The following is a 19,934-nucleotide window of genomic DNA, read 5'->3' as shown; positions in this document are numbered from 1 at the left end:
GGTCTTCCGGCCTGGAGCTGGAGTAGTGGGCTCAGTCTGAGTTCTCCCTGTCTGGAGCTGGGGCAGGGGGCTCAGGCTAAGTTCTCCCTGTCTGGAACTGGGGCAGGGGGCACAGCCTGAGGTCTCCTGGCCAGGCACTGGGACTGGGGGCACAGCCTGAGGTCTCCTGGTCAGGCACTGCGACTGGGGGCACAGCCTGAGGTGTCCTGGTCTGGCACTGGGACTGGGGGCACAGCCTGAGGTCTCCCGGCCTGGACCTGGGGCAGGGGGCACAGCCTGAGGTATCCCAGCCAGGCACTGGGACTGGGGGCACAGCCTGAGGTCTCCCGGCCAGGCACTGGGACTGGGGGCACAGCCTGATGTCTCCTGACCTGGCACTGGGACTGCGGGCACAGCCTGAGGTCTCCCGACCTGGAGCTGGGGCAAGGGGCACAGCCTGAGGTCTCCCAGCCAGGCACTGGGATAGGGGGCACAGCCTGAGGTCTCCCAGCCAGGCACTGGGACTGGGGGCACAGCCTGAGGTCTCCCGGCCTGGCACTGTGATTGGGGGCACAGCCTGAGGTCTCCCGGCCTGGAGCTGGGGCAGGGGGCACAGCCTGAGGTCTCCGAGCCAGGCACTGGGACTGGGGGCCCAGACTGAGGTCTCCCAGTCAGGCACTGTGACTGGGGGCACAGCCTGAGGTCTCGCAGCCAGGCACTGGGACTTCGGGAACAGCCTGAGGTCTCCCGGCTTGGAGCTGGGACAGGGGGCACAGCCTGAGGTCTCCCGGCCAGGCATTGGGAATGGGGGCAGAGCCTGAGGTCTCCCGGCCAGGCATTGGGACTTGGGGCACAGCCTGAGTTCTCCAGGCCATGCATTGGGACTGGGGGCACAGCCTGAGGTCTCCCGGCCAGGCATTGGGACTGGTGGCACAGCCTGAGTTCTCCAGGCCAGGCACTGGAACTCGGGTCGCAGCCTGAGGTCTCCCAGCCAGGCACTGGGACTGGGGGCACAGCCTGAGGTCACCCAGCCAGGCACTGGGACTGGGGGCACAGCCTGAGGTCTCCCAGCCAGGCACTGGGACTGCGGGAACAGCCTGAGGTCTCCCGGCCTTGAGCTGGGGCAGGGGGTTCTGGCTAAGTTCTCCCTGTCTGGAGCTGGGGCAGGGGGCACAGCCTGAGGTCTCCTGGCCAGGCACTGGGACTGGGGGCACAGCCTGAGGTCTCCCGGCCATCCACTTGGACTGGGGGCACAGCTTGAGGTCTCCCGGCCTGGCACTGGGACTGGGGGCACAGCCTAATGTCTCCTGGCCTGGAGCTTGACCTGGGGGCACAGCCTGAGGTCTCCTGGCCTGGAGCTGGGGGAAGGGGCACAGTCTGCGGTCTCCCGGCCTGGAGCTGGGGCAGGGGGCACAGCCTGAGGTCTCCTGGCCTGGCACTGGGACTGGGGGCACAGCCTGAGGTCTCCCGGCCTGGAGCTGTGGCAGGGGGCACAGTCTGAGGTCTCTCGGTCTGGAGCTGGGGCAGGGGGCACAGCCTGATGTCTCCCGGCCTGGAGCTGTGGCAGGGGGCACAGTCTGAGGTCTCATTGTCTGGAGCTGGGGCAGGGGGCACAGTCTGAGGTCTCCCGGCCTGGAGCTGGGGCAGTGAGCACAACCTGAGGTCTCCTGGCCAGGCACTGGGAATGGGGGCACACCCTGAGTTCTCCCGCCCTGGCACTGGGACTGGGGGCACAGTCTGAGGTCTCTTGGCCTGGAGCTGGGCCAGGGAGCTCAGTTTGAGGTCTCCCAGCCTGGAGCTGGTGCAGGGGGCACAGTCTGAGGTCTCCTGGTCTGGAGCTGGGGCAGGGGGCACAGTCTGAGGTCTTCCGGCCTGGAGCTGGGGTAGGGGGCTCAGTCTGAGTTCGCCCTGTCTGGAGTTGGGGCAGGGGGCTCAGGGTAAGTTCTCCCTGTCTGGAACTGGGGCAGGGGGCACAGCCTGAGGTCTCCTGGCCAGGCACTGGGACTGGGGGCACAGCGTGAGGTCTCCTGGTCAGGCACTGCGATTGGGGGCACAGCCTGAGGTCTCCCGACCTGGCACTGGGACTGGGGGCACAGCCTGAGGTCTCCCGGCCTGGAGCTGGGGCAAGGGGCACAGCCTGAGGTCTCCCAGCCAGGCACTGGGACAGGGGGCACAGCCTGAGGTCTCCCGGCCAGGCACTGGGACTGGGGGCACAACCTGAGGTCTCCCGGCCTGGCACTGTGATTGGGGGCACAGCCTGAGGTCTCCCGGCCTGGAGATGGGGTAGGGGGCACAGCCTGAGGTCTCCCAGCCAGGCACTGGGACTGGGGGCACAGACTGAGGTCTCCCACTCAGGCACTGTGACTGGGGGCACAGCCTGAGGTCTCCCAGCCAGGCACTGGGACTGCGGGAACAGCCTGACTTCTCCCGGCTTGGAGCTGGGACAGGGGGCACAGCCTGAGGTCTCCCGTCCAGGCATTGGGACTGGGGGCAGAGCCTGAGGTGTCCCGGCCAGGCATTGGGACTTGGGGCACAGCCTGAGTTCTCCAGGCCATGCATTGGGACTGGGGGCACAGCCTGAGGTCTCCCGGCCAGGCATTGGGACTGGTGGCACAGCCTGAGTTCTCCAGGCCAGGCACTGGAACTCAGGGCAGAGCCTGAGGTCTCCCGGCCAGGCACTGGGACTGGGGGCACAGCCTGAGGTCTCCCAGCCAGGCACTGGCACTGGGGGCACAGCCTGAGGTCTCCCAGCCAGGCACTGGGACTGCGGGAACAGCCTGAGGTCTCCCGGCCTGGCACTGGGACTGGGGGCAAAGCCTGTGGTCTCCTGGCCTGGAACTGGGGCTGGGGGCACAGCCTGAGGTCTCCTGGCCTGGAGATGGCGGAGGGGGCAGAGTCTGAGGTCTCCCGGCCTGGAGCTGGGGCAGGGGGCACAGCCTGAGGTCTCTTGGCCTGGCACTGGGACTGGGGACACAGCCCGAGGTCTCCCGGCCTGGCAATGCCACTGGGGGCACAGCCTGAGGTCTCCCGGCCTGGAGCTGGAGCAGGGGGCACAGCCTGAGATCTCCCGGCCTGGAACTGGGGCAAGGGGTACAGCCTGAGGTGTTCCGGCCTGAAGCTGGGGGAGGGAGCACAGTCTGAGGTCTCCCAGCCAGGCACTGAGACTGGGGGCACAGCCTGAGGTCTCCCGGCCAGGCACTGGGAATGGGGGCACACCCTCAGTTCTCCCGGCCTGACACTGGGACTGGGGGCACAGCCTGAGGTCTCCTGGCCTGGAGCTGGGGCTGGGGGCACAGCCTGAGGTCTCCCGGCCAGGCAGTGGGACTGGGGGCACAGCCTGAGGTCTCCCGGCCAGGCACTGGGACTCGGGGCACAGCCTGAGGTCTCCCGGCCTGGCACTGGGACTGGGGGCACAGCCTGAGGTCTCCCGGCCTGGAGCTGGGGCAGGGGGCACAGCCTGAGGTCTCCCAGCCAGGCACTGGGACTGGGGGCACAGCCTGAGGTCTCCCAGCCAGGCACTTGGACTGGGGGCACAACCTGAGGTCTCCCAGCCAGGCACTGGGACTGTGGGAACAGCCTGAGGTCTCCCGGCCTTGAGCTGGGACAGGGGGCACAGCCTGAGGTCTCCCGGCCAGGCATTGGGACTGGGGGCAGAGCCTGAGGTCTCCAGGCCAGGCATTGGGACTGGGGGCACAGCCTGAGGTCTCATTGTCTGGAGCTGGGGCAGGGGGCACAGTCTGAGATCTCCCGGCCATCCACTTGGACTGGGGGCACAGCTTGAGGTCTCCCGGCCTGGAGCTGGGGCAGGGGGCACAGCCTGAGGTCTCCCGGCCATCCACTTGGACTGGGGGCACAGCTTGAGGTCTCCCGGCCTGGAGCTGGGGCAGGGGGCACAGCCTGAGGTCTCCCAGCCAGGCACTGGGACTGGGGGCACAGCCTGAGGTCTCCCGGCCTGGAGCTGTGGCAGGGGGCACAGTCTGAGGTCTCTCGGTTCTGGAGCTGGGGCAGGGGGCACAGCCTGATGTCCCCCGGCCTGGAGCTGTGGCAGGGGGCACAGTCTGAGGTCTCATTGTCTGGAGCTGGGGCACGGGGCACAGTCTGAGGTCTCCCGGCCTGGAGCTGGGGCAGTGAGCACAACCTGAGGTCTCCTGGCCAGGCACTGGGAATGGGGGCACACCCTGAGTTCTCCCGGCCTGGCACTGGGACTGGGGGCACAGCCTGAGGTCTCCTGGCCTGGAGCTGCGCGAGGGGGCTCAGTTTGAGGTCTCCCAGCCTGGAGCTGGTGCAGGGGGCACAGTCTGAGGTCTCCTTGTCTGGAGCTGTGCAGGGGGCACAGTCTGAGGTCTCCTGTTCTGGAGCTGGGGCAGGGGGCACAGTCTGAGGTCTTCCGGGCTGGAGCTGGGGTAGGGGGCTCAGTCTGAGTTCTCCCTGTCTGGAGCTGGGGCAGGGGGCTCAGGCTAAGTTCTCCCTGTCTGGAACTGGGGCAGGGGGCACAGCCTGAGGTCTCCTGGCCAGGCACTGGGACTGGGGGCACAGCCTGAGGTCTCCTGGTCAGGCACTGCGACTGGGGGCACAGCCTGAGGTGTCCCGGTCTGGCACTGGGACTGGGGGCACAGCCTGAGGTCTCCCGGCCTGGACCTGGGGCAGGGGGCACAGCCTGAGGTCTCCCAGCCAGTAACTGGGACTGGGGGCACAGCATGAGGTCTCCCGGCAGGCACTGGGACTGGGGGCACAGCCTGAGGTCTCCCGACCTGGCACTGGGACTGCGGGGACAGCCTGAGGTCTCCCGGCCTGGAGCTGGGGCAGGGGGCACAGCCTGAGGTCTCCCGGCCTGGCACTGTGATTGGGGGCACAGCCTGAGGTCTCCCGGCCTGGAGCTGGGGCAGGGGGCACAGCCTGAGGTCTCCCAGCCAGGCACTGGGACTGGGGGCACAGCCTGAGGTCTCCCAGCCAGGCACTTGGACTGGGGGCACAACCTGAGGTCTCCCAGCCAGGCACTGGGACTGTGGGAACAGCCTGAGGTCTCCCGGCCTTGAGCTGGGACAGGGGGCACAGCCTGAGGTCTCCCGGCCAGGCATTGGGACTGGGGGCACAGCCTGAGGTCTCCAGGCCAGGCATTGGGAATGGGGGCACAGCCTGAGGTCTCATTGTCTGGAGCTGGGGCAGGGGGCACAGTCTGAGGTCTCCCGGCCATCCACTTGGACTGGGGGCACAGCTTGAGGTCTCCCGGCCTGGAGCTGGGGCAGGGGGCACAGCCTGAGGTCTCCCGGCCATCCACTTGGACTGGGGGCACAGCTTGAGGTCTCCCGGCCTGGAGCTGGGGCAGGGGGCACAGCCTGAGGTCTGCCAGCCAGGCACTGGGACTGGGGGCACAGCCTGAGGTCTCCCGGCCTGGAGCTGTGGCAGGGGGCAAAGTCTGAGGTCTCTCGGTTCTGGAGCTGGGGCAGGGGGCACAGCCTGATGTCCCCCGGCCTGGAGCTGTGGCAGGGGGCACAACTGAGGTCTCATTGTCTGGAGCTGGGGCAGGGGGCACAGTCTGAGGTCTCCCGGCCTGGAGCTGGGGCAGTGAGCACAACCTGAGGTCTCCTGGCCAGGCACTGGGAATGGGGGCACACCCTGAGTTCTCCCGGCCTGGCACTGGGACTGGGGGCACAGCCTGAGGTCTCCCGGCCTGGATCTGGGGCAGGGGGCACAGCCTGAGGTCTCCCAGCCAGGCACTGGGACTGGGGGCACAGCCTGAGGTCTCCCAGCCAGGCACTTGGACTGGGGGCACAACCTGAGGTCTCCCAGCCAGGCACTGGGACTGTGGGAACAGCCTGAGGTCTCCCGGCCTTGAGCTGGGACAGGGGGCACAGCCTGAGGTCTCCCGGCCAGGCATTGGGACTGGGGGCACAGCCTGAGGTCTCCAGGCCAGGCATTGGGAATGGGGGCACAGCCTGAGGTCTCATTGTCTGGAGCTGGGGCAGGGGGCACAGTCTGAGGTCTCCCGGCCATCCACTTGGACTGGGGGCACAGCTTGAGGTCTCCCGGCCTGGAGCTGGGGTAGGGGGCACAGCCTGAGGTCTCCCAGCCAGGCACTGGGACTGGGGGCACAGCCTGAGGTCTCCCGGCCTGGAGCTGTGGCAGGGGGCACAGTCTGAGGTCTCTCGGTTCTGGAGCTGGGGCAGGGGGCACAGCCTGATGTCCCCCGGCCTGGAGCTGTGGCAGGGGGCACAGTCTGAGGTCTCATTGTCTGGAGCTGGGGCAGGGGGCACAGTCTGAGGTCTCCCGGCCTGGAGCTGGGGCAGTGAGCACAACCTGAGGTCTCCTGGCCAGGCACTGGGAATGGGGGCACACCCTGAGTTCTCCCGGCCTGGCACTGGGACTGGGGGCACAGCCTGAGGTCTCCTGGCCTGGAGCTGCGCGAGGGGGCTCAGTTTGAGGTCTCCCAGCCTGGAGCTGGTGCAGGGGGCACAGTCTGAGGTCTCCTGGTCTGGAGCTGTGCAGGGGGCACAGTCTGAGGTCTCCTGTTCTGGAGCTGGGGCAGGGGGCACAGTCTGAGGTCTTCCGGCCTGGAGCTGGGGTAGGGGGCTCAGTCTGAGTTCTCCTTGTCTGGAGCTGGGGCAGGGGGCTCAGGCTAAGTTCTCCCTGTCTGGAACTGGGGCAGGGGGCACAGCCTGAGGTCTCCTGGCCAGGCACTGGGACTGGGGGCACAGCCTGAGGTCTCCTGGTCAGGCACTGCGACTGGGGGCACAGCCTGAGGTGTCCCGGTCTGGCACTAGGACTGGGGGCACAGCCTGAGGTCTCCCGGCCTGGACCTGGGGCAGGGGGCACAGCCTGAGGTCTCCCAGCCAGTAACTGGGACTGGGGGCACAGCCTGAGGTCTCCCGGCAGGCACTGGGACTGGGGGCACAGCCTGAGGTCTCCCGACCTGCCACTGGGACTGCGGGGACATCCTGAGGTCTCCCGGCCTGGAGCTGGGGCAGGGGGCACAGCCTGAGGTCTCCCAGCCAGGCACTGGGACAGGGGCACAGCCTGAGGTCTCCCGGCCAGGCACTGGGACTGGGGGCACAGCCTGAGGTCTCCCGGCCTGGCACTGTGATTGGGGGCACAGCCTGAGGTCTCCCGGCCTGGAGCTGGGGCAGGGGGCACAGCCTGAGGTCTCTTGGCCTGGCATTGGGACTGGGGACACAGCCCGAGGTCTCCCGGCCTGGCACTGCCACTGGGGGCACAGCCTGAGGTCTCCCGGCCTGGAGCTGGAGCAGGGGGCACAGTCTGAGGTCTTCCGGCCTGGAGCTGGGGCAGGGGGCACAGTCTGAGGTCTTCCGGCCTGGAGCTGGGGCAGGGGGCTCAGGCTGAGTTCTCCCTGTCTGGAGCTGGGGCAGGGGGCACAGCCTGAGGTCTCCTGGCCATGCACTAGGACTGGGGACACAGCCTGAGGTCTCCCGGTCAGGCACTGGGACTGGGGACACAGCCTGAAGTCTCCCGGCCAGGCACTGGGACTGGGGGCACAGCCTGAGGTCTCCCGACCAGGCACTGGGACTCGGGGCACAGCCTGAGGTCTTCCGGCCTGGCACTGGGACTGGGGGCACAGCCTGAGGTCTCCCGGGCGGGAGCTGGGGCAGGGGGCACAGCCTGAGGTCTCCCAGCCAGGCACTGGGACTGGGGGCACAGCCTAAGGTCTCCCAGCCAGGCACTTGGACTGGGGGCACAACCTGAGGTCTCCCAGCCTGGCACTGGGACTGTGGGAACAGCCTGAGGTCTCCCGGCCTTGAGCTGGGACAGGGGGCACAGCCTGAGGTCTCCCGGCCAGGCATTGGGACTGGGGGCACAGCCTGCGGTCTCCAGGCCAGGCATTGGGAATGCGGGCACAGCCTGAGTTCTCCCGGCCATCCACTTGGACTGGGGGCACAGCCTGAGGTCTCCCGGCCTGGCACTGGGACTGGGGGCACAGCCTAATGTCTCCTGGCCTGGAGCTGGGCATGGGGGCACAACCTGAGATCTCCTTGTCTGGAGCTGGGGCTGGGGGCACAGCCTGAGGTCTCCTGGTCTGGAGCTGGGGGAGGGGGCACAGTCTGAGGTCTCCCGGCCTGGAGCTGGGGCAGGGGGCACAGCCTGAGGTCTCCTGGCCTGGCCCTGGGACTGGGGGCACAGCCTGAGGTCTCCTGGCCTGGAGCTGTGGCAGGGGGCACAGTCTGAGGTCTCTCGGTCTGGAGCTGTGGCAGGGGGCACAGCCTGATGTCTCCCGGCCTGGAGCTGTGGCAGGGGGCACAGTCTGAGGTCTCATTGTCTGGAGCTGGGGCAGGAGGCACAGTCTGAGGTCTCCCGGCCTGGAGCTGGGGCAGTGAGCACAACCTGAGGTCTACTGGCCTGGCACTGGGACTGGGGGCACAGCCTGAGGTCTCCTGGCCTGGCACTGGAACTGGGGACACAGCCTGAGGTCTCCCGGCCTGGCACTGGGACTGGGGGCACAGCCTGAGGTCTCCCGGCCTGGAGCTGGAGCAGGGGGCACAGCCTGAGGTCTCCTGGCCTGGAGCTGGGGCAAGAGGTACAGCCTGAGGTCTTCTGGCCTGAAGCTGGGGGAGGGAGCACAGTCTGAGGTCTCCTGGCCAGGCACTGAGACTGGGGGCACAGCCTGAGGTCTCCAGGCCAGGCACTTGGAATGGGGGCACACCCTGAGTTCTCCCGGCCTGGCACTGGGACTGGGGGCACAGCCTGAGGTCTCCTGGCCTGGAGCTGGGGCTGGGGGCACAGCCTGAGGTCTCCTGGCCTGGAGCTGGGGCTGGGGGCACAGCCTGAGGTCTCCTGGCCTGGAGCTGGGGGAGGGGCACAGTCTGAGGTCTCCTGGCATGGAGCTGGGGGAGGGGGCTCAGTTTGAGGTCTTCCGCCCTGGCACTGGGACTGGTGGCACAGCCTGAGGTCTCCCCGCCTGGAGCTGGGGCAGGGGGCAGATTCTGAGGTCTTCCAGCCTGGCACTGGGACTGGGGGCACAGTCTGGGGTCTCCCGGCCTGGAGCTGGGGCAGGGAGCACAGTCTGAAGTCTTCTGGCCTGGAGCTGGGGGAGGTGGCAGAATCTGAGGTCTTCCAGCCTGGCACTGGGTCTCGGGGCACAGTCTGAGGTCTCCCGGCATGGAGCTGGGGTTGGGGGCACAGTCTGAGGTCTCCCAGCCTGGAGCTGGAGCAGGGGGCATAGTCTGAGGTCTCCCTGCCTGTAGCTGGGGCATGGTGCACAGTCTGAGGTCTCCAGGCCAGCACTGGGACTGGGGGCACAGTCTGAGGTCTCCAGGTCTGGAGCTGGGGGATGGGGCGCAGTCTGAAGTCTCCTGGCCCGGAGCCGGGGTGGGAGACATTGCGCTGGTCTCCTGACCTGGAGCTGGGGCAGGGGACATGGCCTTAGGTCCCCCATCAAGCCCAGCCCTCCCTCTCCCCCCAGCAGCCTCATACCAGTGCTGAAGGGGGATTCATACAGGAGCAAGCAGGAACATGCAGGAGCATGCAGGCAGCAGGATTTTAGCACTAGGGGCGGAAGTCCCTGCCCACAGACTGGTCATGACTGGGACAACATAATGTACAAATTAGCTTATTACCTCTTTATTATATAGATTATAAATACAGAATATACTTAATGTAAAACTTTCAAAAAATGCAAATATACTAGGTGTACCTGTTAATGCGGATTTCTTTCAATAGATGGAGTTACACATATGTTGATATATATGTGATTTGATACGTGTGCTATTTTGTTGTATTGACAACAAGCTTCAAAACTTCACATGTCACATTTTCTGAAGGTGTTAACATCATAGATATTTGTACGCTTAAAAATGTCGAATTTTGTGCCAAAATAAAGAGCATTTGAGGGAAGTTTTAATTCATTATTTTATCTTGAAGAAAAGTGCTGCTGAAAGTTATCATATACTTCAGAATGCTTCTGGTGAACATGCTCCATCGCAAGATACTTGTGAATGCTGGTTGAAATGTTTAAAAGTGATGGTTTTGATGTGAAAGACAAAGAAGGTCCAGGTCAACTGAAAAAGTTGGAAGACCAACAATTACCAGCATTATTGGATGAAGATGCATGTCAAACTCAAAAACAACTTGCAGAAAGATTAAATGTTGCTCAGCAAACAATTTCTGATCATTTACAAGCAATGGGGAAGATTTTAAAGGAAAATGGGTACCACATCAACTGAATGAAAGACAAATGGAAAACCGAAAAGTCATCAGTAAAATGTTGCTTCAAGGGCACAAAAGTCTTTTTTGCTTTATTAATGCAGATTACCTGTTAACGAGTTAACTAGTTGGATTACCTATTAACTGGTCAACCAGGTGGATTACCAGTTAAACAGATGGATTACCTGTTAACCAGGTAACCAGGCTGATTTTGTAATCCAAAGAAAACAATAATTTCAAGAGAAACATCAAAGGTGCTTTATTCAAAGTAATGCCCATCGCTAGCTACACATTTCCCCCATCTTTCAGGTAATTTGTGGATACCGTCCCAATAGAACTTTTCTTGTTTTGAGGCAAACCATTCAGAGACCCAATTTTCCACTTCTTGATATGTTTTGAAATGCTGCTCAGAAAGTGCATGTGCCATCAATTGGAACAAGTGGTAATCTGAAGGAGCAAGATCTGGTGAATAGAGCCGGTGCGTTAATACTTCCCATGCAAGATCTTTTAACTGTTTTTGAAGTGTGTGATGGTGTATCATCATGAAGCAAAATTACTTTGCCGTGTCTTCTGGCACATTATGGTCATTTCACCATCAAAGCATGTTTCAAATTGATTATTTGTTGTCGGTAGTGATCAGTATTAACGGTTTCACCTGGTTTTAGAAGCTCATAATACACCACACCTTCCTGATCCCACCAAATGCAGAGTATTGTCTCCTTTCCGAAGCAATTTGGCCTTGCAGTCGATGTTGATGGCTGACCTGGATCAACCCATGATTTTGTGCGTTCGGGATTCTCAAAATAAATCCACTTTTTTTTTTCTTTCGTGCCATTGAAGCAACATTTTACTGATGACTTTTTGGTTTTCCATTTGTCTTTCATTCAGTTGATGTGGCACCCATTTTCCTTTAACACATCTTTCCCATTGCTTGTAAATGATCGGAAATTGTTTGCTGAGCAACATTTAATCTTTCTGCAAGTTGTTTTTGAGTTTGACACACATCTTCATCCAATAATGCTGGTAATTGTTGGTCTTCCAACTTTTTCAGTTGACCTGGACCTTCTTTGTCTTTCACATCAAAACCATCACTTTTAAAGCGTTTAAACCAGCATTCACAAGTATCTTGTGATGGAGCATGTTCACCATAAGCTTCCTGAAGTATATGATAACTTTCAGCAGCACTTTTCTTCAAAATAAAATAATGAATTAAAACTTCCCGCAAATGCTCTCTTTTTTTTGGCACGACATTTGACATTTTTAAGCGTAAAAATATCTATGATGTTAACACCTTCAGAAAATGTGACATGTGAAGTTTTGAAGTTTGTCAATACAACAAAATAACATACCTATCCAATTGCATATATATCAACATATGTGTAACTCCATCTATTGAAAGAAATCCGCATTAACTGGGACACCTAGTATACCCCTTTGCAGAAAGAAACCATGAGTAGCCATTAAATGTGTATATTAGCAAATGCATATATGTATACATTTACATACATAATATATAAATTTGTGCACCTATCTGAAAGTCTACAATTTGCTTTCTTTTAAAAGAAAGTACATTTTTAAAATATATTTTTATTGACTTCAGTGAGGAAGAGAGAGAGAGAAATATCAATGATTAGTGAGAGTCTTTGATAGGCTGCCTCCTGCAGGCCCCACACTGGGAATTGAGCCTGCAACTGGCAACTGGGAATTGTGCCGTGACTGGGGATCCAACCATGACCTCCTGGTTCATAGGTCGACACTCAACCACTAAGCTAATTTTTTATTAGAAATGTGCCTTGGAGATGTTTTTGTAAGTATATATAGATTAACCAGATGGATTGTAGCAGTTGTATAGTAATGGCAGTGTGGATACGCTATAATTTACTTCACAATTATTTTGCCTTTTATGTATCCATACTTTTAAATCTGTTCCTAATTTAATCAAGGATACACAAGGTGCTGCATTTGCTTTTTGCAGTTGAGTAAAGGAAATGGCATAACAAGAAACAACTTAAGTCCCTCGTGGCCCCATCTGGACCTAGGAGGTGTAATTGAGGAGGTGGTCCAGCTGACTAATCATTTTATTTGGGTCAGTTCACCTCCACCCCCTGGGTATCAGAGTATCCCCACTGCCACTGCCCTTCTAAAGATAATTCCTAAAGGTGCACAGGACGATGCCCAATCATGTTAGCCATACTGAACAGGGCTTCCAGGGGACTCAATTATAAGTCCTTCCTTGAATGCCAAGGTCCCAAGCTGGGTCAGCCTTTTTTTCTCCACCTTTCATAGTCTTCGGCTATTTGTCTCATTTGTCTTATCCAAGTTTTAGGTATAAGAAGCAAAAGGATTACACTGAAAGATCTTATTCTCCCAGATCTGTATTCTTAAAAGATGGCTCCTGTCTGAGGATGTGTAGTATCATGGTTAAGAATAGTTAAGAGTTCAGAAGCCAAGTATCATGAATTATGAATTCAAATCCTGGCTCTACTATTCAAGGAATGTGAAACTCTGGGCAGGAAATATAGCCTCCTGCACTCAGTTTTTTCAGGTGTAAATTTATGCTAGTGTTAACATATAGTTCATAGTTGCACGTAATATAGTCCCCATTTAACTCATAAGGGTTAAACAAGTTACTACATATAAATAATATGGGTCAGTGTTTGTTACATAGCAAATGCTTACTATGTATTAGGTATCATTAGTATAAATTTTATGTAATTATCTGGAGAACCACTGACAAGTAACTGTACAAACACCATGCCAATTATTAAATAATTATTAACACTGCACACCCACAACACCCTCCCAAAGTGCAAGCAAGAATCATCAAAAAGCAGATTAGTCAAAACTGCAAGAGATGTACTTGAATTTGAACTAATTTAATACACTATTTGAAAGGGTTGAAAAAGTGGAGCCTCTGATATCTTAAGGTATTTCAAATCACAAAGAATATTGATGCCAGAACTACAAGGACCCTATTACAGTGTTTTTCTTTTAAGTAATTATTTTCTCCCCTCAGGGACAGAAGCAGAGAAAGGACTAGTGTTTCATTAAGGCTTTACCTACTCGCATTCTCTCTAGAACAACATTTGCCTTCTGTGCAAGGACACCCATTAATCTCTCTTCATGGAAGGACTTTCACCCCTTGTCAACCTAGAGAGGAGAGGTTCATTCCATCCTTCAGAATTCATCACATGTCATCTAAGTTTAAGCTAACCACCAGAACAAAGAAACCTGTACTCACACAATTCGCATGGCGGAAGAAAGAAAACAAAGAAAGCCTTGCATATAAAGCATACCATCAAGTAAAACAAAATAAGTAAGACCATATTGGAAGTAAAAGGCTGATAAAATAACATTCTTAGATGTATGCTGCATCTTAATAAGTGTATCTAAAATGATTTAAAAGAAAAAGTATGAACACAGTGTACCATAATATTAATCCCAATGTAGAATTTTTAAAGAAAAAAAGGGCATGCCATAATGATAAAGAGCACTGTTCACATAAATAATAAAACTTTGTGATTAATATTTATATATTGAATAACAAAATGTTGAAATTATGAAACTGACTACATGAACAAAATTAAGGAAAATGATAAATGTGAGAAACAGATTTTAACCCACCATAAATAACTAATGAATGAGTCATATAATATTTTTGAGTAGTTTATCATATAGCCTATCAGGAAAAAAATGTGATTGGAATTGTCTTATTTTGAATTCCCCCAGAAGCAAGACAAGAATTCCAGTGAAATGTGTTTATCAGAGAAGACAAAGAACACAGGTAAGGAAGAGAGAAGATATATAGTGAAGGGAAAGCATCCAATAAAGGGTACACAATGAAACTACTTATCACAGATTAACTGCATGGAAAAACTCTGAGAAATATATAAAATATGACCACATTTTCCTCCAAGGGCGGGGAGCAGCTCGATCATTTATATATCATACACTAGCAGTCACTGCTTGGGAGTTGCGGGACATGTGTTAATTTACCAGAATGTCTGGCCTGCTGCATGGGAACAGAACAGCCTTCTAGAATTTCAGAAAAAGCTTTGTGGCAGAGAGGTACAGACACTGGCAGTCGAACATTCAAAGGCACACATTGAAAATGGTAGGATATGAGGGATGTGAACAGGGTACTATTGGCATCTACTATAGTCATATATTATTATACTAGAGGCCTGGTGCATGAAAATTCATGCACTGGAGGGGGGGTCCCTCAGCCCTGCCTGCCCCCTCTCACAGTCTGGGAGACCTCAGGGGCAGGAGGCGACCCGGTGAACAGGGGAAGGTGATGCCCCATCACACCTCTGCTGCTGCCACTGCTGGCAGCATGAGCCTCGGTCAGCCCTGGTTACCTGAGCCTCAGGCGGCCCTGGGCATCTGGGGGGCTGAGGCAACTGGGGGACTCTGGAGGCAGGCACGCAGAGCGGCCGTGCCCTCCTGGGGGTGGGCTTGGCCTTGCCACACGCCTGCTACCCCAGTGGGGCTGAGGGGGCCTGGCGCTGCCATCTTGTGGCTGTGGGCACAGTCATCTTTGAGGTCATGGCAGTCAATTAGCATATTCCCTCCTTATTGGCTGTGGATGCCACCATCTTTGCAACAGCATGAGGGTCAACTAGCATATTCCCTCTTTATTAGATAGGATTACTAGTGACCCAGGGCACAGATTCATGCACATTGAAAGCAAATTAATTAGAAGGTGGCTGGTGGGGTGGAACTGAGCAAGATGGGCTGGATACACCCTGGAGCCAACCTCCTGCGGTCCCTCCCCAGTGTCTGTGGAGTGAGTGGGGTCCCTCCGGCAGGTAGAGTCCCTCGGCCTAGCCTGTGGGGATTGGGCTGAAACCAGCTCTCTGACATCCCCCAAGGGGTCCCGTAGTGCAAGAAGGCACTCTGCAAAGTTGCTGTCATACAGATGTGGAATGTAAGTGTAAGTGTGCAATAAACCAGATTTGGGGCCAACAGTGCCCCAGCAACAACATAACCCATAGCCGAAGGTGGAATCGCACAGGCCCCATGAGGAATCAGGCTCCCTCCTCTCTGGTTTCGGCATGCATCACCCAAGAGCTGCCGCTGCCAAGTCATTGCAGTTTGGCAGCTCCTGTATTGAGTGTCTGCCTCCTGGTGGTCAGTGTGTGTCATAGCTACCAGTTGGTTGGTCGGACACTTAGCATATTAGCTTATTATATATCCTATATAATAAAAGAGTAACATGCAGATAGACCATACAACAGAACAACCTAACAACCATTCAAAGCATAATATGCTAATGATATGCTAAGGCTGCTCAACAGCTTGCTATGATGTGCACTGACCACCAGGGGGCAGATTCTCCGACCAGTAGGTTAGCTTGCTGCTGGGGTCCAGCAGATTGGAACTGAGCGAGATGGGCAGGACATGCCCTGGAGCCCTCGTGTGGACCCTCCCCATCCTGATCGTGCACCGGTGGGGTCCCTCAACCTGGCCTGTGCCCTCTCGCAATCCAGGACCCCTCAGGGGATGTCGCAGAGCCAGTTTCAGCCTGATCCCACAGGCCACTTCCCTTGGGAGAGTACCAGACGCAGGGCTCATGGCTGGCAAGCACTGCTGTGGCAGTGTGAGCCTCTTCCGATTGGGACTGATTGGGCACAAGCCCACGGCAGGCACAGTGGGGCCGGGATGAGCGGGAGTGGCAGGTAGGAGCTGCAGGCAGTGTTGGACTGCAGGTTTCGGCCCAATCCCTGCAAGCCACCCAGAGGGACCCCACCCATGCACAAATTGATGTACCAGGCCTCTAGTATAGATATAATAAAGTCACAAAATTATACCTGATGATAAGACAACTACTAAAATTAAGCATGTGTTAGATAGAACACAGAGAAAATCACAATACATAAGAATGCAAAAAAGCCATTTTTCTGACCACAATGGTGAAAATATTTAAGATTAAGGAAGAAAGAAAACAAACTGTGGTACATTTACACAATGGAATACTATGCAGCAATAAAAAAGAAAGATCCCTTACTACTTGCAACAGCATGGATGGATCTGGAGAGCATTATGCTAAGCAAAATAAGCCAGTCAGAGCTATACAACTCAGATTAAAGGTGAAATAAAAATCAATACTGCATAATACAGAGTCAATAATGATTAAGGATGCACATATTTTTAAAATGGATAATGCTTGACAGTCTGTTCGATGTTGCTCTGCCTCTATCTATTTTTGTTTATCAACCGAAGGACTTGTATGCATGCATATAAGCATAACCAATGGACACAAGACACTGGGGGGGGGTATGGGAGGCTAGGGGAAGGTCAAGGGGAGAAAAAAGAGGATCCTATCTAATAATAGACAAAGATTGAAATTGACCATACCTTCGCTACGCCTCCCATTGGCTAATCACCGAGATATGCAAATTAACTGCCAAAAAAGATGGTGGTTAATTTGCACATGTAGGCGCCAAGCAGCAGAGTGAAGGCTGAAGGCAGCTCCGGCCAGAGCAGCGAGGGCTGTGAAGGCAGTTCCCGCGAGAGCAGCACTGGTTTTCCTCCGGCACCCGGGACCCAGGCCTATTGCATGAATCTTTTCATGCAACAGGCCTCTAGTACATATATAATACTCTTTGTAATACTTTAAGCAATAAAATAAAATAATAAAATAAAATGGGTAATGCTAAAGCTATTCGTGAAAAAAATCCACCATACTTTTAAAAAATATTTTTTATTGATTTCAGAGAGGAAGGGAGAGGGAAAGGGAGAGAGAAACATCAATGAGGAGAGAGAATCATTGATTTGCTGCTTCCTGCATTCCCCCTACTGGGGATGGAGCCCACAACCCCGGCATGTGCCTGGACTGGGAATCGAACCGTGATCTCCTGGTTCATAGGTCGACACTCAACCACTGAACCATGCCAGCTGAGCTCCACCATATTTTTTAACACATATATTCCTAAATAAAAAATAATATTTATAAAGTTGTTAAATTTTCATATTAAAAGTTTTGGAAAAAGAAAAAAATATAACCGTGAGAATAACAAAGAAAAGTTCAAAGGTTTAAATTAATAATATTAAAAATCTAAAACTAGTTAGTTTATATATTTTTTAAATGATGTTATACTAATTAATATATGAAAAATGAAATGCTATGTTAGTAAAATTGTAAATGAGGAAAGAAAAAACAAAGAAAATTAAAAGACATAAAAATTCTTTAGTATAATTTGTATAAAATTCTTTGAAAACAAGGATTAAATGTATTGTATTGTAGAAATAACAGAAGTTACTAAAATTAGCCCCAGAAGAGATGGAAAATCTAAACAAGCCAGTAACTAAATGAAATTAAAACCTCACCAAAAATTAAAAGGCCCAAATGGCATCATAGTAAGCAATCTCAAACCAAGAATTTAATTCCAATGAAATTTCAATTTTCCAGAGCCATAATTAAGCCAATGTTTAAAAATATTTTTGTCAGTATAATACTGATAATAAAATTCATTTCAGTATAACTTATCAATTGACCAGATAAGAAATCAACTATAAGAAGAGAAGATACTGATGTGTGAAAACAACTATATAAATTTGGGGCAAGAATTTTCCATGTTTTATTTATTTCTGAGTCTCTAGCATATTGGAAAATATCTGCCACATTTTAGGCACACAATAAATATTGATGATATGAATAAATAATGACAAGAATACAAGGGTGATTCAAAATTGTCCATTTAGTAAATATATATGTAATATGTATATGATATATATGAATATGAATGTGTATATTATATATATAAATTACATGTATAATTTAAGTAGATCAGAGGGAAGTTATTTTTAACAATTTGGATTATAGACACACATAGCATAGTATTCAGTCCTAATTTTTTTATTGAGATACTAGAGGCCTGGTGCATGAAAATTCGTGCAGTTAGGGAGTCCCTGAGCCCGGCCTGTGCCCTCTGCCGCTGCTGCCACCAGCCTCCCTCTGCAGGAGGCAATTGGGAGGGCAGGTCAGGGGCCAGCACAGGCCAGCGAGCAGCCAGCCCCAATCCCTGATTGCCCCTCTGCCACTGCCGCCCTCCCCCCCCCCCCGATTGCCGTTCCCTCCCTCTGCCCACTGGCATGTGCCTTGGCTGGCCTGGCACTGCCTGCTCACCAGCCCCACCCCCGCTGACCAGTCTTTCTGCTATTTGGTCTATTTGCATATTATGCCTTTATTATATAGGATCATTGACATACAACATTTGTAAGTTTAAGGTGTATAACATGTTGATTAGCTAACAACTCTATCATGTCACATAATTACTATTTCTTTTTGGTGGTGAGAACAATTAGGATCTAGTCTCTTACCAACTACTGTACTGTGGACTATAACTACTATGCTGCACTTCAGATCTTTGGGACTTATTGATGTTGTTTAAGAATGCAAACTTGGAACTAGTACATAAACATGTTCTGCAGTCCTGATTTTTAGAAACAATAGTTTATATCTATACTGAAAATTAAGGAAAGTATAATGCTTAATGAGAAGACACTAGAATCATTCCATAAAAATTTAGAAAAACTAAAGAGCCCAGAATTATAACACTATTATTATTTAAAGTTGTTTAAAAATTCCAAGTACTTTCAAATGTAAGCAACATGTTTGTGTGTGTGTGTGTGTGTGTGTGTGTGTGTGCAAAATAACATATCAAATTTATGATCTGGCAGTAAAATAGATATAAATGACTAAAAATATAAAAGAGCATTTAACTTAAAAATGCAAACAACACACCTATTTTCAACTATTGGTAAACTTATAAAATTACATGAAATGATGATTTGGAACAGATGTGGAAAAACAGTCACCTTTAAAGCTACTCGGGAGCATCTTTGTAAGTTTTACAGAGACCAACTTTTCAGTGTCCAAGGAAATTTTAAAACCAGAAATTCTTTTTAAAAAAACATATTTTTATTGATTTCAGAGAGAAAGGAAGAGGGAGAGGGAGATAGAAACATCAGTGATGAGAGAGAATCATTGACCGGCTGCCTCCTGCACGTTTGGGGATCGAGCTAGCAACCCAGGCATGTGCCCTGACTGGGAATCGAACCTTGACCTCCTGGTTCATAGGTTGATGCTCAACCACTGAGCCACGCTGGCTGGACCAGAAATTCTTGGACCTAGGAATTTTTGCTGGGGAATTATGGCATAGACCCATTTAAATACTATGACAAGAGCTCATTATAATGTTATTTAATTTTGATTTAACAGCAAAGAATCAAACCACATGTCCAATAACTTAGAAATGATTAAAAGATTGTGTGCATCTATTTAATGGACTAGAATAAAACCTTTAAAAAAAGATTCAGGGAGTTCCACATGCTGCTATGGTATGTTCCCCATTACAAGTATATATAGAAAATGTAATAATATATTTTAGAAAAGAGTTAGGGGTCCTTGTAATGAGGCAGAATGGAGAAACTTCAAGTTTTTCATTTACAATTTCATAATTTTTTTATCCTGTACATGTAACATATATGTTTATGCTTATATGTGAGTGTATATCCATCTATAAAATATATAGTTTTTAGAAATTGGATAAGTTCGCTATGACAGATTACTAGAAAAGATTAACTGCACATTCCATTTTAAATGTTTATATTACGTGGTATTGAGAATAAAACAAATATAACACATCATCCTCAGAAGCATGTATACATGTATGCAATCATGTTGTCACAACACACACAATCTCAAATTAGTTAGGTCTGGAAAATCGCAATTAAATTTGCTTGGTAACTTTTCTAAGGGAGTGGAAACTGAAACTATGTTTTTGTATCGTGATAAT

Source organism: Myotis daubentonii, chromosome X, assembly GCF_963259705.1.
Source record: "Myotis daubentonii chromosome X, mMyoDau2.1, whole genome shotgun sequence".
Taxonomy (NCBI): domain Eukaryota; kingdom Metazoa; phylum Chordata; class Mammalia; order Chiroptera; family Vespertilionidae; genus Myotis; species Myotis daubentonii.
This window is presented reverse-complemented; position numbering follows the sequence as displayed.